This window comes from Phasianus colchicus, chromosome 7, assembly GCF_987193195.1.
Source record: "Phasianus colchicus chromosome 7, bPhaCol1.hap1.1, whole genome shotgun sequence".
Classification (NCBI taxonomy): domain Eukaryota; kingdom Metazoa; phylum Chordata; class Aves; order Galliformes; family Phasianidae; genus Phasianus; species Phasianus colchicus.
Genome location: NC_143442.1, coordinates 16,520,050 through 16,546,627, shown reverse-complemented (window position 1 = coordinate 16,546,627; position 26,578 = coordinate 16,520,050). Strand labels below are relative to the sequence as shown.

At 36.6% G+C, this 26,578-nt stretch overlaps 1 long non-coding RNA gene across 1 annotated transcript in view; it reads right to left on the bottom strand.

The window, feature by feature from the left end:
• LOC149917240 (uncharacterized) overlaps positions 1–7,568 on the bottom strand; it is a 34,851-nt gene extending 27,283 nt beyond the window's left edge. The window contains exons 1-2 of the long non-coding RNA XR_016468014.1: positions 7,272–7,568; positions 7,035–7,103 (exon numbers count right to left, since the gene is read on the bottom strand). This is a non-coding gene — a long non-coding RNA (uncharacterized LOC149917240). The remainder of the gene's footprint in view (positions 1–7,034; positions 7,104–7,271) is intronic.
• Between the last annotated feature and the right edge of the window lie 19,010 nt (positions 7,569–26,578).

Below are 26,578 nucleotides of genomic sequence, written 5' to 3'. Positions count from 1 at the left end.
TTAATTGGGTGTTAATCCACTAATGGATGTTTCCTCTTCTTTTGTAATAGTCTCATTGCTTGAACAGCCCTTTCCCCACCACTGACACATCCTCCTCCCAGATCTGAGCATGTCTTTTTAACATGATGACCCACAAAGACACCAATTAGAACATTAACAGGAGCTGATGTTACAGTAAGAAATAAAATCTTTTAAGTATAATAATTATATCAATTTTATTCTGGAATGCAAATTCTTCATTAATGCTGTGCTAAGAACTAAGGCAGGCTTTCTGGAGCCAATTGGAGTCACTAGATAAGTAGAAAGGGAAAGTAAGGCAATGGTACTTTGATTCATTACATTAGCACTCTGTATAGGTCCATTACGTATAGGCTAAAAGTTTAGCATTCCCAGGCACTACCTAGAAAACATCTCATTGGTAAGTCGGAATGAGATGTGCTTAGCTCTGCAGCTGTTAGCCCAAGCATGGGGGTCTATGAATATTGCCAATGCAAATAGAGATTTGCTGTTCTCCATACTTAAAGTTTTCATGGCAATAATTGATACAGCTTTCTTTTAACTTCAAAATCTGAGCCACATTCTTCACTGTAAAAGAATAAACATGTAAGCGCATACACCTTACAAAATTAGGTCTTATGGTTCTACTTTACTCAAAAGACCTTTCTGAATAGCTTGGAGAATACACATTATTTAAAGCAAACAAGAATGGCAAGATATAGACAGAGGATCTACAATGAAATAGCAGCTCTGCCATGAACATCCTCATATACTGACCAAACCAATAAATGGCACAAAGCAATGAACTTCAACAGAGAAATTTATTTTTTTATTATCATAAAAGCAGATATAAGACTTCTATCCTAAACAAGAGTGAGGAATAGAAATTTATCATAAGAAGATAATACTAAAGGTGCAGTATGGAAACATACATTGGCAAGGTTACTAATTCTATTGCAAAGAAATTCACTAGTAGAATAGCACTGGCTGAGCTAGTGATTGGACTGTATACAAGTCTTAGGTCTGAATGCTTCAATGCAGCAGTCCGACTGTGTGTTAATCAAAGCTTAAATAAATCATTAGGAGACATCAAAACTAAAGTTTGATGACATTCACTTTCAGAAACTGAAAGGCATTTTATTCCTTGGCCCACTCTTGCTGCTCTATATGTTAAGCTGAATGCATCTGAAAAGTTCCTGTGGATCACTTAGTAAAGTCCAGTATTTACACTCTTGGGCTCTTATATCTACCTTTCTTCTTTTAGTGACACAGTTTAAAAATGAAAATAAAACAGAAATCCATCTCCAGATCCTTAACCTTTCCCTTAATTGTAATGAGCAAATAGTATTTTTAGTGGCTTTTTCCTTCCTTGCTGTATTGAACAGAGCTCTAGCTATATTTACCACACTGGTATATAAACTGTTCTGTCATCACTCCGCAGTTATGCTTTTAAATAAAGCTTACATAAAGTACTGCCACTTTATAATTTTGGCAGATCAATAAAGACAACATCAGCCACATCTTTCTCGTAGCTATTACCAAGATTACATTAGTGGTATTTAGTGCATTTAGGCTATATTTTAAGGGCTTATATTTTACATAGGTGGGGCAGGTAATACCAGCTATTAGTAAGATTGCTTAACAGTTCCTATTTTAAGGTTCTGTTTTCAATTTTTTAGTTGCTTATAACTTTCAGAACTTTTTTGGGGGAGTTCAGACTGGAATTTTCCATCCTAGCTATTTTTGCAGAGCTATCACAACAATTTGACAGGCTCCAAAGAAATGAGGTAAGCTCTTTTGTTACTCAAATTTTTTTTTTAAACAATAATAATAATAAAACCACAATCCTGCCCTCCCCCACGTTAGCACATTTGTCTTTGAAATGCTTTAGCATTCCTAGTTTTTTGACTGAAGACTTGAAATTCCACAAGAAAAGGTCTTGACCAGTTCTGCTACTAACTGCTGCATAGATTTCAGTAGAAGCTGTGCAAGGAAGACATCCTCTACAACACCAAAGCCAAGTGTAGGAATTTAAGAGTCAGCATTAAAAAAAAAGAGATTAATTTCATCCAGAAGTTACATGACTGTCTGATTCTTCAAGATTAAGGACAATACATCTGCATTTCAGCACATTACAACAACAACAACAAAAACCTGGGAAAATATCTGGTTCTTCATTACTTTATTTAACTAACAAAATTAACGAAAACAAAAATAGGAAAAAAGAAGAGTAGCAAGAGATGTTCTCATGAAGTGCTAACTTCTTGCCTTCTAGAAATAAACCTAAAATCTAAAGTTAGCAAAAGGAGTTGAGTTTCTGTTCATTTTCGAGATATAACGACCTGCATTAGTGAACTGTGTAGAGTTGCACTACCTATGCATAGACAATAAATCCAGGCAATGTAGAAGAACAACTCAATCAGAAAAGCCAATTCTAGAAGTAGATACTTGCCCTTATCATTCAGATTTTAGGAGGTGCCAAATCCTCTATTTTCTACCTGGCCAAAACTTCTAGTAGGAACAAGACCCAAGAAAACAAACTAGATTTACACTGGCCCTTCTACTCAATAAGCAACATCCAGAATTAGGCATTGACACCTACACACCAAGGTTTTATTTATTTATTTTGAGACAGAAAGGGATGGTGCTGAGTTGGTTGTGGGTTGGGCTTATTTTTGTTTGTTTTTAAATCAACATGCTCAATCCCTGCAGGCAGCCACTGTATGGTGTATTTGGAGTCTTAGCATTTGCCACGCAGAGGCATTCACTAGCTTTATTTGGCACCACTCTCAGCTTTTGTAGCTATGGAGTTAAGGTAGAAACTAGGTGGAGAGTAATGGGAGTGAGAATGTGATGAATTTGGGGAGCTTCTAGAGCAAGACAGCAAGTAAGACTTATGAGTTTTCTCAACTTCTTAGGCACATAAAATCCATTTGCACTGTGTTTTAAGGGTCTGTATCTCATATAGGCTATCATATCATTAACTACACAGATATTGTCAGCATTAATAAATGTGACTTTTAACTCTGTCCCTGAAGTTATTTTAATGAATCTCTTAATCCTAACCTGGATTTGGAAATTCCTCCTTGACTTATGTCCTGTTCATTCTTCTCTAATTAGTAGTACAGTCACGACACTGATGAGAAGCAGGTTCTTTTTGCATGTGAAGACCATCTGGTTTTTCCAGCATATCGCTATTCTTATCCCAGATGGCAACCTCTTGGTAAGGCTAAAAAGGTGTCTCATGTTCACTTATTCAATTGGTTGATAATCACAAAAACTTCAATTAGTTAATGGTAATTAAAATCCACCATCTTAATATTTTAAGCCATCTTTTCTATTATTGCAGCATTAAGAGGTAACAAGTTTACCATCCTGGTTAATCACTGTATGAACACGGCTCATATCAACTCAGGAAGTCAAACTATTGTGTTATCTAAACATCAACTAGTTCCAGTATAGCAGCAAGTACTTGACTGTGTATAACGTGGAATATAGCCAGAATTCTGTTTGAAAGGATGGCTGTTCTCAGAAAAGTTACAATAAAGATTACCAAAGGTTTCTGAAGGTCACAAAGAAGACAACAAGCAGCAGATTCAGCTGGGATCTAGAAGTACTAGAAGTCTCACTATTTTTGCCTGAACAGTTTTTAATCCATACTAGCATTACTCTCACCCAGTCAGAGTACACAGCTGTCAAACTAATGAAAACAGGAAAGACAGCCACTGTCTTGGTACATTTATCTTCCTCCTATGTGCCCCCCTTCATAGCCAGTCCCTGTTGCCACTTTTAAGTGAGGTTGGGAGAGGCAGCCAAATCCCTGCTCAGGGCTACAGCACAGGAGCATGCACAAGGACTACATAAATTAAGCATTCATGGAGAAAATAATAAAAAAAAAAAATCTACAGGAATGTATTACATTGCTGCATGTCTGTCGCTCAGATGTATTCATGGTATTCTCTGACACTGATAAAACACTGAAGAGCACAGAACAATTTGATATTTACAAGGTTATAAAGTTAAAGAATTAAGTTCTGGTGAGTACAGACCACATTGTCCCCCAAGTAACACAGGCACAGTCATCACTTGGAGATTCTTCTCCAATTTAAAAGAGACTTTTTGTACAACATGTAGTACCCTGTATTTTCCCTGGTTTAGCATTATTACCATTATATCACTGCAATAACTGATGTTGTTGCTAAAAAAAAAAAAAAAAAGCAACAAAAGCCACCAAGTAGAAATCACACTAAAATGATAATCATAAATTTTGACTCTTGGTCTCCACGATTTTTTTTTTTTAAAGGCAGTTGTCATGTTATAAGTAAAACTGAACAGAAGTTTTAGTCCACAAGAAGTAAAATACAAACTATTCAAACTACATGCATCAATCCTACCTCAAAGAAAAACATACACATATAATGCTTCTAGATTCACAGCAGTGACTTTGTTTCAAAACTCTTTATAGAGATCCATGGGACATACATTATGAAACCCAAACATTATTTTAAGTACTATCTTAGAGGATTAAATCAATAAACATTGTAACTATTTTCAGGAACTCCCAATATACATTTATGATGTCTCCTGTCAGTCTGCACTCTATTTATTGCCACTAGACAAGATTGGCAGAAGTTGCAGTCAGCTGAAGCAGGATTTCATTTTACTCTTTGTTGATAGCAGATTGCTCACACTTAATTCTGTTATGCATTTTTAGTTACCAGTCCTAGCTGCTGATCTAGACAGCCTTTGGGACTGGTATCACTTGTTTGTTTCTTCCAAGTCATCCATTAATGTTTGCTTGCTCTGTCCCCTTGCTCTCTCAGAGAGTTTTTCCTGATGACTGTCAGGAGACGAGGCCTCTTACATCCTGATGTATTATTTCTGGCATAGGGGACACATGAAGCTAGAGCTTTAGGGAAAATCACCAGGGAAACTGCAAGGACAGATCACTGAATCCAAATCTCTAGCCCTCCAGGCTCAAGAGAGTTTTTGTGACCTGACTGGCTCTTGTTAGTGAGTTCTAGATTCTCTAGCCCTTTGTACCTAAATGATTTTACTTGTACAAACATGGGTTTGAGTTTATAGGTACCCACTTCTACAAAACACTTGATGTAGCTCAACATCCAGGTATAATCCAGCATATGACACGGGGATCCCAGTTCTTGTCTCTGTAAGATCTAGATTAAAGAACTACTCATGTAATCTAATTCTAATCTAATTGATGTCCTGTAAGAAGAAAGTTTGAGACATATTGGTAATTCACAATATTTCCTACTTGGGACTCAGTTATCAAGACTGTGTCAGAAGGCATTTCACTCTTCTGTAGGAAATAATTTCACAGGCAGTTTTTAAGATACTCAGCAGTGCTTGAGGAACTTGACCCAACAGTGCTATTTAGATGACAGTAATGAACAGTCTGACTCCATGACAAAGACTTCAAAAATTATCTTGGTATATTGACAGCAGCACATCTCTAATGTCTGAAGGCTCCTGAGAGCCATGACAATAATAGTAGTAATAGTGGTAGTAAGGACACTAAACCTCCAACACAGTGTAAAATAGACCTTTAAACCAAGGACACAAGGAAACACTCAGTTTCCTGAAACATAGCCCAGCAAAAATGTAGGGAATCTCTGGTGTGTTGATGGGGAGGAAAGGGAAGGTATTTCCTGCTCTGTAGGTTTGAAAGTTGAAACATAGGGAGCTGCACTCCTTCTGAGTTTAGCCATAGCAGCACTGGAAAATTGCTCTAAACAGGGTGCACTCAATTTCTTCCCCACTAAACACATTACTCTGTTGCTCTTTCACTATTCTTTTGGATATCAGCCTTTGCTGTACCTCTGTTCCTGTATGATCTTTCTCACTTCTGTAAAGTGAGTGAGAAGTGTTATTCTGTGAAAAAGGCAACCTTTATTTCTATGCACTGGAATAAAGGAGTGCCACATTAAAGTTTTAGATGCTGTTTGTTGTTTTTTTTTCTCTTTTCTTTTTTTAATCACAAAGACATTAAGATGCAAACTTGAAACCAACTCTCATCACTGCCATCACATTGTGACTTTCTACAGGAGGGTATGGCATTGGGCTTGTCAGGTGCAAGATGCCCCAGGTTTCTTTCCTCTGCCATGAGTCTTTAACAACCTGCAGTATCAGAGTATCTCTCCTTGCCAAAATCTATATCAAACTCAGGAAAACAGAATTCAGCTCTTTCTTTTACCAATTGCCAAAGGCTTAGAACCTAGGGCTGAGATACAGCCAGATTTAGATACTGTTAACAACACATACTGCAGAGCCTTCTCCATCAGAAGATCCAAGTAGAAATAAAAGTTCTAGCTCAAGTAACTACAACCAATTTGTCTCCCCACATCATTTTTTTTCTTAATTCTTTCTTTAAAAATACTCATTGGCTTGCAGCAGATAATTTTGAGTGAGTTGTTTTTTTTTTTTGTTTTGTTTTTAACAGTGAGTGTACTTAATAAGGAAGCTGTACCTTGCCACTTTCACCAGCTCTGTATCAGACCCTACATATTAGTTTATTAAACTTCTGCCAAGAGCTCGTCTCTGTAAGAAGCCCTTTTTGTTCTATATTTGTCTGTATTGAACTGTCATTGTCTTCACTGATTGTTAGAAGATCTACATCTCCAAAGAGCTGGCAGTAGTGTTCTTCATTATTTACAATGTTATCTATTTATGGCATCATCCATCTGTGATTTTTTTTATTCTTCCTTTTCCTATTTTCTTTGACTTTAGCAATCAATTTTCTTTTTGTTATGCGATCTTAGAGAACTCTCCTTTAGGAACAAGCTGGAGAAGCACCATCAAGTTTACACTTAGACTTGAAAGAATTCCTTGTACACGCCACAATTATTAAAGCCTCAGAAAACATGAAAGAAATTCCTCCAGTTCACACACATTATTTGCTAGGAATTAAATGACTAAAGTAGCACATACAGATCCCTTTTGCTCAAGCTACAGAGTCATAATAATACAAAATAAGAAACAGAGTTGTCTCAAAAATAGATTTAAACTTCATCTCCTACCTCATGCTGTTGTATAAGGCAGTAAGAACACAGCAGGGGAAAAAAACAGCATCCAGCCACAGGATTCACCTGTAAAACATTCCCAAAAAAATAAGATTTTGAAGTTTCAGCAGCTTGTAAAGCAAAAAATGTACCTTTTTATTTACAGTCATACAAGTTTAAGAACCATGCTTACTCCAGTGCAGATTTTGTAGGCATATGAATTGATCACAAATGTTGTAAGGACCCTGTCATTACCTTCTCTTTAAGGATGTCCGTAATAAAGGCTTAAATCAAAATAAAATCAGGTCCTGCATCTACTGAGTAATCAGCAGCTGACCAGCACCTATGTTCCACTGCCTCACAAACAGCTCTTTGCAGAGAAGGAGGATTGGTTTCCTCCCTGAATTACTACCTTAAAGGCTCTTAGAAGGAGATCTAAACTAAACTAGAAGGTGCAAGGATGACTGACCTATCTATCGATTACATGGATGACAAAATAGAAACCCTGGCCCATGCTTTCTTTAGAGGTTGCATTCCCCCTACAGCTTTCTGCCTGAGATGCACGCAGAAATATTTTGCCATGGGGCTGCAGCTAATAAGGCTCATGTCCTTCACCTCTAGTTTAACCCAGGTTGGCCCTATAGAGCAGCTTTTCATCTCCCTGCGAGGTCTGACACCTGAGCAGCAACAGGGCATTGAGCACAGCCTGGACCAATTGCCCAGAGCAGCTCAGCTGGTCCAAAATCATGTGAAGAACAGGAGCTCAAATGCAGCGCATGTGGTCTTTAGAAAGAAGAATTTCATCTTCAGGCACAGAATACACTAAAAGTTATTTATGTAGACTTGTTACAGAGATGCAGGTGTAGACTCTGAAAAAAGTAGTTTACTTTAGTAGAATATACTCCTTACAATAACAGAAAGTGGAGATTCAGTAAATAAACCAATGCTTCTCAGTGGATTAATAAGAATGGAGAACAATGCACATCAAATTCATGCTGCAGAATTACTTTGTTCTCACATACAAAGCAGGTTAATCTCTCCCATGTATTGTATAAAGTCATACATTTTGCTAAGCCTTCTCAGATTCTAGGGAACAGCTTTCTGGGGGTAGTGTCTGGAGGCAGCTGCCTAATTTGGCATTAAGCTATCAGTATCCTAAACAGAAAAGAGGAATGGTCCATCAGGACAATGAGATGGATTTTCAGTGCTGTGCTGTAACAGAAAGTTATTTTTAGAAACCAGAATTTTTTTTCCTTACCTTTACTTGAAATGAATTTTCAGTACTCCGCTATAAAAAAAGTTATTTTGGGAAGCCAGATTTTTTTCTCCTACTTATACTATTAGCTATAATGACCATGTAACAAAGATTTATTATGTCCCCAAACTGTCTTATGGTTAAAAAGGAATATATTTGTAATAGTTATTTATATAAAAGATAAATAAAATGGCAGCATACAGATAAATTATAAATAAGATTTAATCATTAATATTCACTCAATACACACAAAGGATCCATACCTTGAGACCATCATTATTTGGCCTTTAATGCAATATTTGTATGTGATAGGTCTTTATTTACTTATGCAGATGAGGGCAGGATCTCAGCTGGCTCTATGGCCAGATGAAAGCCTGGATGACAATTAAAGGTTAAACACCGATGGAATTTCATGGTTACAGACATCACTTGAAGTGTCTACTGATGCCTTTTGAAATACGTCAATAACTATCTTTTAGAAAAAGTAATTCAGATTACTTTTTATTTTCCAGAGATTACCTTTCTCATCCCAATTAAATATATACTATTTTATAAAAGTATAATCAACCTGTATTTTTAATTACATTTCTTGCATCTGATTACATTCAACATACTAGTGTCTGAATAAAATACTGTTTCTCCTTTCTAAATCATAGTTTACACATTGATGTCTACATTTTTTTTCTGCTGACATTTTATTAAATACTACATGAAATGAACATAATTGAAAACCAACAGCAAGGGTTTTTCTTGACCTTTAAAAAATATTTGAAGTCAGTTGTACAATAAATTTTCTTAGCTTCCTATTCAGCAATCTTAAAATTGTAAATGCATTTCAAGGGCAGCAATATCAAAGGAAGAAATGAGCTCAAAAAGGGCACAATAAAGAAAAAAATCAAACTGAAACCCAAAATCTCCCACTGCTTTTGTCTTCAAACTCTGAAAGTCACAAAAAATCTCAAGAATCTGATGCTAGTATCAAAATTCAGAAAGCTACCCAAGAGAATAATATCTTTCCCAATGCTTCTATTTGCACAGCCATTTTGTGAGCATAAACCAATTTTCCTCCCCTATGTTTTTAGCATTACTTTTTAAACAACACCAAAAGGGAAGTGAAAATAACTGCCTGCATTATGCAGTGAACACAGGCAGACCTTTAACTGCAGCATGACTCCTTAACAGAAGCTGTCCACCTGTGTCCCCACACAGCCCTTTTTGCACAATCAGGCTTAAATTAGTAAAGGCATATGATGCATTAAGCCATGCACGTTACACAGTTCAGGCTTGAAGGTGCCTAATGTTAAGTAAAGTTTTCCACCAGCTGTTTTTATGTTGTTTTGTGCTCTCATTTGAACTATTACATAATTTGTCTAAAGAATAATAGGCAAATCACTTTTTCTTAGAATAAGCAAAAAAAAAAAAACAAACAAAAAAAAAGCTGTCTATCATTTGGTTTCATAGAGATAGAATAAAACAGAATTTTTTACTCAAATTGAAAAACAAAAGGGGGCATGGTAAATGAGCTTGTAGCACCATCACTTTCAAAAAGCATTATTCTGGATCGCAGCAGTGTGGTTATTAATGGTATATCTAAATCAACATTTTTTTTCTGCCTGGATTACCACTGCCTCAAGACTTTTGTGCACTAAATTACTGCAGTTTATGAAAAGAAGGGTAGAAGAATGATAAATAACATTGCATACCATTTTTCAAGACAAAATTGTTCAGTGAGTTCTTCAAAATGTGTGCAATATTGAATCAGATAGATTAAATGAATGTGAATGCACACATACAGAGATATTAGTTCTGAATTCCAAAACACATGAACTGCAACAGCAGTAACATTTTGCCTATTGCAAGTTTGTGCACACATTCTCCTCTGTGATATAAAGTGGAAGCAAAACAATCAGCATGCATAATAAGTGACCCAGTCATTAGGCTCTCACCTGACAGTTGTTACAGAAACAGGCTGCAGTACCACCAGCTGATTTTGCTGGGGTTTGGAATAACAGCTGAATGTCTCCTTCTAGGAGAATACTTTGAGCTAAGGTGGGCCAGTAAGTCAACTAAATGTCTGGGAAAGAGTTAAGACTTACCCCTCCTCTCCACAGACTGTCTCAGATAGGCCTTTACTTACTATGATCCACTACCTGTGAATTAGCCTTTTTTACTTTGCATTGTAGAGGGAAAGTCAATACCTAACTTGCAAAATTCACTAGTGGCTTCCCTTTATGGGGCAGTAGACTTCAGTATCAGAAAATGCCAGCTACAGAAGTCAACCACATCATAAACTATATAAATTCCACAGTATTCCCATCATAAGAGACAAAATCACACTCTTTTATTGGCTTACTTGAGACTTTCTTCAGGAAGATGCAGGAGTTCTCATCCTTTTGTCACTGCAATGGGTTTTCACCACCATATACTTTTATCATATAATCTCCATGGGAGACAGACTGCATGTAGGATGAAAACAATATCTTTTTTTGATAAGAAGTAAACCCAAGAGCTAGGACCTTTAATAAGTACAAAGGTCCAAGGGGATGGAGCCACAAATGAATCTCACCACGTAGCAAGTGAAGAAAAAAAACTGATTTTATTTCCTCATTTATGCTACCTAATATTAGATGATGTGTTCTTCCTAGAGGCAAATATGGTCTTGGTCTTGGAGTCTAACTGTCTCCTAATGCATAAATATAATACAAGCATTTTTGAACAGGGAGAGGCAAAGAAGTGATCTAGAATGTGGGATTCAGGTAAGTGGGGCTTACCTGAAGCACAAGAGCAATTGAATGGGACCCTCAGAGCCGGGTATCCCTCTGGGAGCACATCTGAGATAGGAAAACTGGATTCACTGCCCACCCACATTCACCTGAGCACAGACTTTAGATTGGAAAAAATAAACAGTTACCTCTTTTCCCTCCTTCCATGACAGATAAGGAGCCAAAATGACCTGTACAGTCCATATTTGTGCTTAGTGGTACCAATGTTCAGTATATCTGAAAGCAGTAGCTAGTGGGAAGCATGTCTGAAGCCTGAATGAAGAAACATTATCTGATGAAAGACTGTCTGTAACTGTAGTTCCAAGGAGTTATATTTTGTTTCAAATGTCAAGCACTGGTGGGGGTGAGAAAGCTCAGAATCAGGCAGAAGGAGATGACACTTTTTCAAAATAAAGAGGTCAGAAATTCATCAACATCAGTTTCTATGCACTCAACACCCTCTTTTCTATTTTTAAGCAACAGCCAAGCAGGCACATTTACTGGTAACACATCCACACAGGTTTCCTTGGCATTCCTCAATTCCTGGCAGCGCTGTTATATGTGAATACTGCTTTTTCCATCAATGGACATACTACTCTCCAAACTACTATTCCTCGTAATATTACACCCTCAGAAGATGTCTGCGAACCGACAAATGCCTCTTTCTCCTTCCCCTTTCTTTTACTGCAACGGGGTTGGAAGCCCACACCTTGTGAGGATTAATATTTCTGATTTTTCCATTTACACAATTAAAAAACAGCCCAATGGAAGACTAACTTTATGCAAGGGAAGGGAAGTTTAAAAATACAAAAACCCAGGGAAAGAGAAATGTGGAGAAGTACTTCAGCACCTTAGTTTAAATTCAGCTCTGTAAAAGCTCACATGAAATATTCATACTTTAATGTCCACAAAGTAGCTTAATCCGATCTGCAGAATCACAACTCTGGCAGTATAATATGTCCCATGGCCATACAAAATGCTGAAGTGAGCAGAATAGGTCCTTATTCCTCTGCCAGAAAAATTCTGACCTGCAGGCTCTGGAGCAAAGTGCTCACTGAACACCCTGTATAACTATTTAATGTATGTGCCCTCTGGAAATGCTGAGGGCTTCTCTCTTGATGTGTTTGTCTCTGATCCTAGCAATGGACAATGTTTCTTTGTTCAGTGACCTTAGGAATATAAGTACTAAGATCTAGGAGAATCGCTATTGAAGGCTGGCGGTCATGGAGATTTCAACCTAAACATAACTATGTGGAGAAATACAGCTAGAGAACCATTGGGTTTCTCAAAACACTTTGTCTGTCATCACTATGTTGGACCAACACTATTTATTTGCTTTCCAAAGCAACTCTAATTGATTTATCCATTGCTCAGAATAACACTACGATAAATAAATTATCACTTAAACACAATGGATTACTAACATTTCCTTTTCTAATTATATTTATGACATGTTATTTGGTCTTGCTTTGTTTAAAAGCTTACATATGTTTTCCTCATCCCTGTAATCTAATCTAAGGTGCAAAGCCTGGCTCTGTGCCAGCAGAGCCCTTTGTTAATATGCTGCTGCACTGGCGGAGTCCATCTGGAGTTACTGTTCTGCTTGATGTCACACAGCAGATCCTACCTGCGCAGAAGATGAAAGGACATTCAAGGCACGTATCTTGGGATGACAGCTTTCTTCATGACGAACCACAGAGTCACAGCTTGTTAAGTAAGACTGTGACAGTGATAAAAGACAAAGACATCATTTTATAGCAGAATATGGCCTATCTGTACATGACAAGCCATACTATCTCTGCTCACACATGCTGACATCTCATAATGCACTCTCCCAAGTGCTGGACAGAAATAGTCCCTTAAGACAGGGCCACCAGAGAGTAATAGCAGACGGTTTATCTAGGGGCAAACGACTGGAAAAAAACTGAAGTGTACAATGTGTCCCTATTAGCATCACAGATAAAAAGAGCTTGCAGTTTAAAGTATTTTCTATTTTGTGTCTGCTTCATTAGTAGGATTAGACTCAAAAAATAAGGACAATTAAGTTGTCTTCATTATAAATTCCTTTGACTTTTTTTAAATGTTGAGGGTAATTTACAAAACTCTGTTGGAAACCTCTACCCTCTTTTTGAGGACTGTATGTCCATACTGTGCATGTAGAGCTTTTGCACTGTACTTAACATTCTTTGCACTTGACATACTCCCAGATTGTCTAAACATCATTAGCTGGTGCTCACAGGTTCCCAAGCTCCCCTGCAGGGTGAGAACCCATGGAAATGTAGGTTATGCTCAGAGGTTAAATTCTGGGCACCTCCTGGACTAGGTGGCAGTAGGGGACAAGGAGGGAACACTGTCAGCAGAGCTTGAGGCTGGTTCCCAGCTTCAGGTTGCTGAGTGGGAAGGTCTTGTGGCTGCCTGGGAAAGAAAAACTGGAGAACAGCCACCAGGAAGGAAAAGATTTGACCTGAAAGAAGAAAGGAAGGATGTATGTAATAGGGCTACAAACTAGGTGGGGAACAATAAGAATGAATGTCCACGTGACTCCAGACAGAAATTAACTCATCTTGATGTAGTGATCCATATGAAAACCTGTGGCTTCATACATTTCCAAGAGGGAACGTCCCTTGCAATGCAGTTGCAGTTGCATTGCATTGCAACAGGAAAAAAAAAAAAACCAAAATTTAAAACAACAACAACAAAAACAAGCAACAACACAGCATAAAAAAAAAATAGAGATATTCCCAGAAATAACCCTGGATTGCTATGAAACTAGTGATGATGTCATGACACAAATACTGCTTACCAGTGAGATGCTGTAAATGGGGTTAATGTAGGTGTTCAGACTGAGTACCCATCACATGGGCTAACCTGAGAAGTATGCCTAGTGCCACTGTACATTTGAGATGTGTTGGCCAGGGGTTGTACATCTTTAGAAGTGACAGTGAAAACCTGTCTGTCACTCTCCTCTCAAGTTGCACAGTATAGACGTCTTTCTTTCCTACTACACATGCAATCACCCCCTCCCCGAATCCCTCAACTCATGACCTAGCACTCCCAAACATTCTATTCCCACTTGAATTGTAACCCACCCATAAATACCTGCAAAAGTCACGGATTGCCTTTAAAATTGCCGTCAGTGACACCTACAAAACGCTGACAGAGTTTAAGTAGCTTGTGTCTCAAGACTGCTGCCTGTCATACTGTCAAGCATTACTTTTTCTGTTTGCTTGTACCCTTCTCACATTGACTGAATGCCTCTTTTCTTCATACATAGATATTAAATTATTTTGTATGTGTAATCTAAGTAAATACAAAAAAACCCCACCAGTAATGTTAATGAAAGTATACAATACTAAGGTTTTTGATAGCCATTTTTATTCCTACTGTAGTTAGCTTGGCATTTCTGATGTGTCTTAAGTTATATTATACAATCAATTTAATTTTTTTTCCATTATAGTTGACTTAATCAAACAGATACTTTTTGAAATTTACTCTGTTTGGAGTTCTGGACTTCAAAACTTACACTAGCATTCAGTTTTCAGTATGTTTATCTTCATTTATTTATTTCCAATACCTTCTTGATTTATTTTCCTGAAAATTTCCTTAAGCATCATCCTTCCGGCCTCATTTTTATGTCTTCATTTACAGAGATCCTTAGATTCGAAACTCCTCTGTCCCTCTCATGATTTTGTTTTCCACGAATCAAGAGAACAACAACATTATATTCAATGACAAAAAGTTTCAGAAAGAAACAACCCCTCAAATGTTTCAGGCACTTGATATTTGATTATTTGAATTTGAGTTATATACAACATAAAATACATATACATGACATAACAGATGTGGAATGCAGAGTTGACATGATAGCAAGATCAGAATGCACACATAGAACAGGGCTGTTGCAGCTTGGGTCTCAGTCTGCTACACCTGAGATGATAAATGTCAGCTTCATATGAGCCTGGGTAGACAGTTTCCAGTTCCAGACCTGCAACAGTCGTAAATAATTTGAGACGTCCATTCCTTCACTGGTACAGTACAGACACAGGCATTGTTCATCTGCTGCAGAGCTCCACCCTGTAAAATCTCTGCTATGTATTTACCTGACTATCAGGAACATGCAATATCTTAGCTCTTCTAATGTTGCTCTGGGTGATGGCCATGCTTTTCAGAGCTCTCAATCCTGAAGTGATATGGTTATGCGAGAGTTTCAGACTACATCTGAAGTTCAATTATTTAGCTTTTAGAGAATAATGTTCAAAAATATGAATTTGTATAGAAACAACTGTTTTTTTCTTTCCATTATTTCCTGATTTTTCATTCATAGTAATGATTTTTGGATACTTCATTCTTGGTGTTTTATAGTTGAAGCTATCTCCACTAAAGTATCCTGTTGCTGTGAAGCAGACTAAACTTCTAGCTTGTAAATTCATAAAAGCATTGGTTTTTATTCATGCAAGAATCCCACCAAGTAAGAAATTGTACACACACTGCTTAGACACACATTGCAAAAAAAGTCTTCCATATTTTAAATCCTTGAGATACAAACATTTTGATCATTCATTTTGAACTGTTATGGCTTTCCTGCTTTTTCTAACCTTAACCATCATATGATTTTTGAAATTAGGACAGACAAAGTGTTTTATGAAGAAAATCATCGTTTCACCTGAAATAATTCTTTTTAGAGATTCATAAATTATAGCTAGATCTTCTCCAGAGTTTTTAAGCTTTCTGCCCATCACGGTTCCAGTCTGGACTACAAGTGCCAAAACACCATTAAACAAGAAAAGACTGTTTTCACAGCAATTTTGGCTGTGAGACACAGAAAATTCTGAAATCTTTGTATGGAAAAATGGTATAGTGAGTATTCCAGCTTAACTCAGAAAAAACTTTTAGCTCAAAAAGGCTGATTAAGCACGGAAGATTTAGGGAAGTTTATAAAATGAACTGAGAGCCTTGCTCTGGCTATCAATGAGGCAGGAGTGCATACAGAAGCAGAAGAGGACTAGGACTGGATACTCAAATCAAGCTAACATTTCTCACTTTTCTTTTGTTTCTCAGCATAAGGAGTTACAGATATACTGCAGACTTGGAGCAGGAGCAATCCTGAATCTCAAGAAGACTTGCTTCATGCCTCAGGAACAGCCACTGGAATATGTTTAAGGTGACAATTATCATTCCTTTGTCTTGAATTTGGTTATGTATGTCTTATGTCTTTCCAAAACATGTCTTAATACTGCAAAATACATGCAGGAGATTTTTTTATACAGCAACATTGATTGGAGTTTGTGAATTTGTCACACAGCAGTTACTCCTGGAGATGCTCACAATGAATGTGAGATAACTTCATCCATTTCAAAAGCAAAGCTGTGAAATTAACAAGCTTTTAAAAAGTGGAATAAATTATTTCACACTTATTGCTTGCTAAGAAAATCCACAAAAGGAGTTAGCACAGAGGAGGTCATGCACTTTAAATTAACCCCCTGAAATTTTTACTTTGAGGTAACTTCTCATTTGGAGAAGCATTGAGACATTTTTCTTCTGATAGTCTCAAGTTTTTAAAAACTTTTAAAAAACATAATGTAACATTCCACTGCTTTCTTCTGAAATCCATTTCTTCCAAAAACTGCATTTCAGATTTTGCAGATAGTTCTAATACAACATAAAAGATACAAATAATACGCTTATTCAAAGGTCATAAGAAGAGACAACTTGAAATATAACTACACTGTTAACATGGTTCACTGGCATATTGTATGTTTGAAATACAAGAAAAGTTTGGCTTTGGTATATTAATAATGCTGAAGTTTTATGCAACTTCTTACAGTTTATGTCTTGCATCTTGCTTTTAACGAGCTAAAAACCAAAAGAATCTTGCTTCTTGAAAAGCAGGAGCTCCTGAAGCCAGCCCTCCCTGGCACATGCAGAAGAATGAAGCAAGAGAAGCAGTGTTTTACAAAACCTTGCTGTCATTCCAGATGCACAAGAATTTTTAAAAGCAAGAATCCTGAACTACAGAATCACACAGTAATTCAGGTCAAGGGGGACCTCAGGAGGTACAGCTTCTTGCTCAAAGCAGGGTCAGTCTTGAGTTCAGACCAGGTTGCTCTGGGCTTCATCCAGTCTGGTCTTGACAACCCGTGGATGCAGACTGCACGACATCATCCACAAAGAAGCAGGCCTGTAGCCATATACCTATTTTAAATTGTTTTGTTTAAATTCCTCCTTCATTTAAAGCGCTCAAGGAGATGGAGTGCTCACGAACTGGATGGCTTATTTAGAGAAAGTGTCTTCATGGGTTAGAAAGAAACAGTCTTAGTAAGGCAAGTAAAACAAGGCTCTTTCAGTCTTCAAGTGATAAAGAAGAAGATAGCTTTGCCACATTCGCAAGTTCCTAATACAAAGTGTTCTTTTACACAAAATTTCAGGATTTTCAGCTAGCAATTTGTTTGCTGTGAACACTAAATTCTGTAGACCCAGACTTTGGCTAAAAAGAAAAGGTCAGCCGATCAGATAGACTGAAATGATTTAAGCAGAAAGTAGGAAATAATAAATAAACAAACAAACAAACCTTGAATTTCTTGGAATACTTTCTTTCAACTGCACTGCTGTATTAGGTTGCTATTGGTATGAATTCCTTAAAATACCACTAAATAGAGCACAATTTGAGATGTTTATCTGAACACAAGTCAACTGGTATTCTTTTTATAAATATTCTTTGCAAGTTCAGCTTCTTTCCTTGATACCTGGCTTTCCAAAGTGCTGAGCACCTGCAGCTCCTGCTGACTGCATTTGGAGCACTGCAGTTACCCAGAAAATCAGGTCACATTGTGCTCACACTCACACAGCCAGGCCATGGCTTTCAGTGGAAGCCTCACTTTCCTACATTGCTGCACATTCTGCTATTTGTCCATGGTGGATGCTGGAGCTGTCTTTTTAACCCACCAAAAATTCCAGATCAATTCCTGAGCTCATCAGTGAGAGATAAATGAGGGCTGTTGTGCTGGTTAATGCTCTAAGGATCAGGGTCTGGAGCAAGGTCTAGCTCAGCTCTTGGTTCTTCACTTCTGTATGCTGATAGCGAGGAAAAGTGAACTATGAACAGGTGCTTGTTTCTGCTCTGGTCTGGCTCCTGGCCAGTCAGTGTATCAGAGCAGTGTGATAAAAGAAGCCAACCCTTTCTAGATATATAAGCACTTATTCACAGAAACGGGGTGAAAAAAAAAAGAAAAAAAATAGGACTCTGAAAACCTGAAAAATAGGACCATTTTTGTAAGAGCTGCCTACAAGGTAACACAAGTTTTAACTTATCCATATGCAGAGGTGCAGGCTAAAAATCAATATTTGTGCTACGTAATTTCAGGTACTTTTGCAAGTCAGGGTAAATCAGAAAGGCCCTTGTTTCAAGGACTCCATAGAGTGTCACCGGAAGTTACTGGAGATTTCCTAGGAAAATAATTATACATTGTTAAAACAGTGTATATAGCATTAATTGAGATTATAAAATGCAATCTATGTCTGGGGCTAAAAAATGGTGTTATCCCAAAATCTCATTAATAGCATCCAATTACTGTATTTGGTTATATAACTGTTCATCTCACTATGTGGCCACTTATTGCTGAAGTCTGTTGCTGCTAAGCTCAAATTGCAGAGAGCACAGTGTGTAAAGGCACTAATGGCATTTACTTTGCATTTTGCTGTACAAGAATAAACATAAGCATATTCTGAAACAAAATTAATCTTGAGGAGGAGGGGTATTCCAAGCAAGTTTTGTTCATTTCACAAGCTGTAAAATTAGCTCAGTTTTGTTTTTGTAACAAAAACATATTACTGTCATGGGATATAAAAGAAAGTAAATGTTTTCTGGTTTAAATATGTTGTAAAACCAGTACACTACCACATAAAACATATCATTAATCTTAAGATATTTCCCCTGAATGCTATACAAACTACATGTCTTACAGAGTGCCCTTCATTAGGATATGGATAGTTTTACTGAAAGGTCTGTGTGTGGGCACTGGTCAAAGAAAATGTCAGTGAGCCTCTACTGACAACAATGAGCAAAGACAAAGTAAGCAAAAAAAGATCTGCGAGTCAGTAAATACTGCAAACAGCAATCATAGCAGGTCAGGCAATTACCAGAAGAAGAAAACTCTGATAAGTCCAGCAAATAAAATGTGATCCCCTCATAAGCCACAGACATGAGAGTGGATGATGGTAGGCTAAAGCTGGAGTTTGCAGGATATTAACCTCACTGAAGGAGGGCTGATGACTACTATTGTATCAAATTCAACAGTCAAGCTGTTTGCATAGCAAAATACCTCTTTCCTTTCTGCAAAGGAAAACAGTGTTTGAGTAATAAAGCTACTGTGAGAAGGAAGCAAAATCAATGAGCTGCAGCATAAGGGAACAGTTGCAAACTGAAACAATAAATAGAAGAGTTATGAAGGGCCAAAACCGTAGAAGCAGCAGGAGAATAAAGAAAGAATAGCCTTTATGATTTCTGAGGGGATTGTTTTTCATTTACTTCACGGTAAATAGAGAGATTTAATTGACCCCTGCTGGAGGAGGATCATCTTCTTAAGAAGGAAACAAAAATGACTGAAGGACAAATGCTACAGCACATAGTGAAAGGACTCTGTATAAAAAAATGACCCAATAACCAACTCTAATTATTTCCTGATTACAGACAGGATTTCATGCTACGTTGGTATGGAGATTTCAGTTCAGTGTTATCTACTGAAAAGTAATGATTTAACAAGAAGTCACCACAGAGGTTTTTGTCTGAAAGAACAAAACAGCCAACAACTAGTTCTCATAACAATAACAGTGCTTAATCCATAACACACTGTCCACTGTGTGCAAGTACATTGCTGATCCTCAGATGTTTTGGAAGAGTTATGAAAGACAAACTCATCCCCATTCTGTAGAAAAGTAATCCTAAAGAATGAGACTTGCTTATATCTGCTGGTGAAATATGACTTATGAAAATAATCATATATCAATAAGTAATACCAATCAGTCAAATTGAGCTTTCTGGAAACAGCCCAGACACTCAGTTCTATTCAAAATATTTGTTTGATGAGCCCTGACAAAGTAATAACACAGTAACAGCTGTACTTTGAATTAAGCATTGTAAACTAGCTAGTCTTCTGTTGCCCACAACATTCCCACTGCAAAAGTTCAGGTTTTTTTTCATCCAGTATTCAACAGTGTCTTTGAAAACACTATTGGCTTAGCAAGGTTATTATGTTATAAGCTATATTCCAAATATGCTTGTGAACAATAACTTTTATCAAAGTTGATCATTTTTCTAATGGAATTACAGTGTAAATAGAGGAAAGTGAGACAGTTGATACAGTATATTTGAATTTTAAAAGGCCCTTTAAAAAGCACCTCATCAAGTAACACCTGAAGTAGCTTTCATGAAGGAGACAGACTAAGATCATGAGTAAAGATTATTGATATGTCAAAATGCAACATAATTGTGTAAGATTATCCAGAGAAAGATAAGCATTTGCATTTTACTTCTAATGAGTAAAAAAAAAAAAAATCATTATAGGAAAAAAAAATTGTATACATATTGACCTAGAGAGAGGAGATGTCTATTAATAAAACAATTATGATTAAACTTAAAAGTTAAAAGTTAATAGTCTAAAATAAAAGCCATTTCAAAGACATATCTGTCAGAAGAAAGAAAAATCTGTGGAGACAGACATTTATAACACGGCTGAGTAAGAATTTTCTAGCATAATAAAAATTTTTTAGTGTAATACAAGTACAAAACAAACAAGTACATAAACTACTGTTCAATTTCTGTTATAACTCAATATCATGTAGATATACTACAAAAGCACAAAGTGCTACAGAAAAAGATATCAAAATAAGATCAAAAGCACCAAGTAATAATGACTGGATAATGTTAGATGAAATATTCAGGAAAAAAATATATAAATTCAGAGCAGAATTGTATAAGGAATGGAGGGAGGGAGGGAGGGAAGGAGGGAGGAAGGGAGGAGGGGAGGAAGGAAGACTTGCATAAGATGACTAGATAGACTTCAGCTGGACTGAGCAACCACAGAAGCACAAGTTTTAGTGCTTGAAAATTTTAGGATGGAATAGGGAGTTCCTTATAGAATATAGGCTCTCTAAAGGTTAAATAGTGGCTGAATGGATTTAGATAATTTCCATCTACCCAAGTGTTGTCTTAGGTGCCTAAATCCTCACTGGATCTGACCCAGGAGAGAGAAGAGTGTTGTGCAGTTAAGTGCTGTGCTTTTACAGAAAATCAATGCCTAGTTCCCATTTTACATTTAAAAGATCCTCCCCCAGCATTTGTATAGCTTGCCATTATACAACTAATTGGACACATTATAAATGCTTAGAGATACCAAAAGGCATTAACAAGGAAGAAAATGTGATCATCTAGTCTAGTACAAAGGAGTGTGAAAATCAGAAGAAAATTTATCAGAAGAGAGAGCTGTATTCAGGTGAGGGACCATCTCCTCTCTAAAGCATCAGAAGTTCCAGCACTCTAATTATTCAAAACAAGAATAAACAAGTCACTGGCAAAGGGAAGCAACCAGGTTAGGGTGATGTACTGTCATCTCTTCCTCTAAGCGATGCCACTCTATGGAATCAGATCTTTTTTCTATTTTGAATATTTGATTTTGGCCCAATTGATGATTATCAGAGAAGCACATGAGAAAATAGTATGGCATAGGGATGGTGTTTGCTTGTCAATATTTCTGAATTTATCAGCGTTTTTCCTCATTTGATTTGGGATAATAAATCCCCACCTGGGACCTGCTAGAGTCTGTATTTTTCTCAGAAGTAATACAATAGTGAATGTAGAACTACATATGGAAACAGCCTTTTTTGGGTAAGATAATTAAAAAGCCACAGCTACCAACAAGGCAGTCGATGGCACACATGATTTAAAAGGGAACATCCATTCTTTCACATGTTAGATCCAAAGGAGAAGAAATATGGTGTTACAATGTTTTTCCATGGTACCCACCACAGAGAAAACAAGCACTGGGCACAAACTGGAATATGGAGGTTCCATTTCAACATCAGAAAACACATTTTTACTGTGAGGATGACAAAGTGCTGGAACAGGTTGCCTGGAAAGATGGTGGAGTCAGTATCCTTGGAGATATTCAAAAGCTCTCATGACATTTCTGGGCAACATACTCTAGGTGGCCCTGCTTGAGCAGTGTGCTTGGACATTATGAACTTCAATGGTCTCTTCAAAGTTCAGGTGTATTCTGTGATTCAGAAACACTTCTTCATATCTTAGGAAGGTTTTACAGTATTTCTGGTTGACTACCACCCGTTGAACAATATTTGCTTGGAAGTTCAGCTTATACAGCTCAGGAATCTCTGTCCTTTCTGCAGAGAAAGTGCTTAAAGCTATGGAAAGCAAATCACTGACTCTGTCTTACTGTGCCATTTCATTTTCCTTACTTCTATTTGAGATGAAGGAGCAAAAGGTGTCTGGATTGAAGGTTCTGATGCAAGAAAACGGACACCATAAATAAACACAGGACAGGAAAATCTTTGTGAGAATGAGAAAAGCCACTCAATTCTGGAGATACATATTGTTTTTTCTGGAGAGTAACTTCTCCAGCTGGGGAAGTTGTCTCATTGCTATGTTTTCCAGCAAAGCAAACAAATTTTAGAACACATTTATACATTTAAATGCAAAGACCTTCAGGAATGTAAGGAAGCAATCAGCAGGCATAACCTATATTGACCAATTCAGTCATAATGGCACCTCTGACAAGTAACATTTTTATAAAATAAAAGGGTTATTCATGTCATTAAGATTTTTTTTTTCCTACAATTTCTTCAACACATTCTACTTATTTTTAAAATCCTCATGCGCTAGAAGACTATTTTTTATTAAATGGAAAACAAAAATGCAAAATCTGTATTGATAAAAGAGCAAATGGAAAAAAAAAAAAAAAGGGAGGTGGGTCAATCTTGAAGTCCATGATATGCAAAGAACTTTAAAATATCAGAGCGCTGGATACATTATGACAGCTAAATGTAATTAAACATACCAGTAGTGAAAATTTCATCATATAGAATGCTAGAAAAGTAATAAAATAACATAAACATCAATCTGTGTTTCTTTAACTTGTTTCTTTCCCTGTCTCTCTCTCTCTCCCCCCCCCCTTTTTTCTTTTTTTTCTCTTTTTTTTTCTTTTTTTTTTCTTTTTTTTTCTTTTTTTTTTCTTTTCTTTTTTTAAGCTAAGCTTATCTTTTTGGATTTTAATTCATCCTTTTGAATGCTTGGAGATAGGCAAGATTTAATCATTTTGATTTCAGATATAGATTTCACAGTAACCTGCGTACTAAATTATTTAAATTAAAATTACTACCTGTTTCAAGAGATTAAGAAACCAGTGAATATAAGCCTATACAGGAGCAGTTTAAATTTTCTGTTTATTCTCATCACAGTAAAGGCTTTAAAAGCCATTGAATAATAATAGTCAAAAATGTTGATTCTCTGTCCTTGTAGAGATTTTAATAGCTTTTATGAAGTCTAAAAGATGGCATCCCCCTTGTAGAGACCATTAAAAGACACCAGAATCATTTTCTGAAGGTCACAGATATTCACTTTTAGGCAGGGAGCATTTAACTTCAAAGGTACTGCATTAATTTTCCAGGTAATTACCAAGCATTCACTAAAACAAAATAAAACATTCAAAAAAACCTCTCAAGACTGCCATAGACTACTTGCTAGGATATCTGAATCCCTCTTCATTTTTAAATACACTCATTTTCCTAATATGAAATACAAATGCACAGGAACATAACTGGCCTTTGGTTTCACTGGCTGCAGAGAACAGTGCAGATGTGTCAGATCCAAAACCAATGTCTTAAGAGGCTCAGACACATGAGAAATATGAGTGGGACTGTGCACATCAGCACAGCCACTTTTCCCACATTATTATTGCATATGCTACATCAAAAAAGCTGGGATGTGAATTTTCTTCACCTACTCTAAGCCATCTGTTTTCTTCTATGGGCAGTGGTTATACTAAGCAGTCTCCTTTTTCCTTAGAGGCAGGAGAGCATTTGACAGAGAGGTGAACTGGCAGACCACACAGTAAGTCATAATAACTCATCACTGGAGATAAGTTATACATAAAGGAGTGGACATAGACTGTTTCTTGATGCAGTCACGTTTCTATTTCACTGTTAATTGGAGGACAACTGAGGTCAGGATCTACAATTACTGTTTTCTACTCTTCCATGCCACGAAGGAATAAAAATGTCACTACAAAAGTCTAGATTGGTAAATACCTGGCATCGCTGAATTTTTATTTTTTATTACTATATTTTAAAACACAATATAGAAAAAAGAAAACCAACCTCGATATGAGGAACCAGGGCAGCTACGTTTGCAGGAGCTTATTTCAGATGATCCTAAACCATGAGAGCTGGCGTACTTTGAGGTGGAGAAATCTCAAGACATGGGAATGTGAATTTTCATCTGGAGGACAACTACATCTTCAGGGTTATAAGCACGTGACATGTCCAAATTTCTTCATTACTAGATAAACATATTTCTTAACAAGTTTCAAATACAATACGTAAGTTCACATGAACTCTGGCAATTCTTAGACCTTTAAGTGTTTGCTGTCACATCCCTTGACAGATATAATCCTTCATGGAAAAAGCACATTATCTGAACTAGTGCCCAATAAAGAAGGAGAAAAGGAAAAAGATTATGCAGAATGATTTGGATTTGAAACTAAGTATCTTGGGTTTTATAAATATACATATGATTTTTTTCCCCATTTTTGTGGTTACAAATAGTTTATTCTTTGTTAGTGATAACCAAGACTGTTGAAAGACTTTTCATTATGTCAGAGTTAGTCAAATAATAATGTCAGTATTTATTCTCCCATCAATCACTGAACAAATTATTAATATTTTTCAAGTTCCAGAAATTTGGTGTACAGAATACTCATCAAATAAAAGAGCCAATATGTTCTTTTCCTGACAATTTCTGAAAAATTATTTACAAATATTTGTTTAATTAACCAACTCACCTACCTGTCAAGTCTACAGAACAGACGTTAAGTATTCCCCCAGCTCTTTTCCAAAGTAAATTAATATCCAGTTACACAATTTTTCTATGTGGCACAGTTAGATGATATTAATCTGACTTTCTAATCTGAGGTCAGGCAGTAATTCAGAGCAGGTGACACTCACATTACTTTTATCTGAATAAGTATTCTACAATCATTCTTTTTAAAATTCTCTTCTAGCTTCAATCCCACAAGAAATACCACTTGTAAGTATACCCTGCCAGACAAAAAAAAAAAAAAAAAAAAAACAGAAAAAAACAGAAATCTGTTATGTTTAACTACTTTCTGTCTGATGTATTATTCACTTTTTTTTCTGCTCAAAATTGTTTAATGGGTGTTTTCCAACCAACAGTATCATTATCTTATTTGCAGACATTTGAAGAACATATCATAAAATCTGTTTGCACACTTAGGGTTAAGAGGAATTAGTTCAGGGTGCTCTGTGCTATATTTTCAATTCAACCCAAAAAGAGGTTTTTGGTCCTAATAAAGGCAGAAGGCATACAAAAGAGTCTTTCTTTCAAGGAACTGGAGGAAGAAATAAGCCTTCCTAGTTCTAATGCTTACCACAAGCAGCTACAGCAACTCAGCAGGTCAGGGAAACAAAATAGGTGAGGAAGCTTTACCTGATTTTGGACACAGCAGAGAGGAGACTATCTTCTGCTGGGTCCGTGAGAGCTTCCCAGTGTCTTACTCATATTTTTCAAGTAACACGGTTATTTTAAGTGTACATAACCTGGCATTCCTTCTAAAATAGAAAGTTTCCAGCACCTATTTTTTCTAGGTTGATTTCAACCTGGACTGATTGTGTGAACATTTCTGCTGACATAAGGGAGTAGGCGGCACAGGAGCAAAACAAGGTGACAGAGGTGGGAAAGGCCAGGTTTTTTGGAAGCTATTAGTGCCAGCCTCTGAAACCATGATGTCAAAGTTAACACCCCAAAGCAGTGGTGCCCTGGAATCTTACCTCTTTATAGCTAGCACATTAAGTTGTTGTGTTGTTCGTTTGTTTTTTTTTTTTATCAAAGACAACATTTCAGCTTTTCTTTGCTATCAGAAGAAAGAAATATTTATACAGATTTAATGAAGAACTTTAATACAGTTCCCATATAGTTCCCATGTCTGGTAACCCATCAAAAAATGAAAATTGCTTTGCTTTAATCCAAAACTGGATATTAAAGACATTATGGCAAAGATCTGGCTGGAATCATGTTTTAGTGTGAATGGAAACATAGAGCTATAGTCCTGAAATTCTTGAATTTCTGTCTTCTAATGATTCATATGTGGGGAGTATATGCTTATGCATTTTAAATTACATACTTGTTTCAGTGTCTTTATGAATATTAACACTACATCAGATTTCATGTGGCCACATTTCCAAAGTTTTACTTTTCAATAAAGGTTAAAAGATTGGGTCCTGTATCTGAATAATGTAAACTG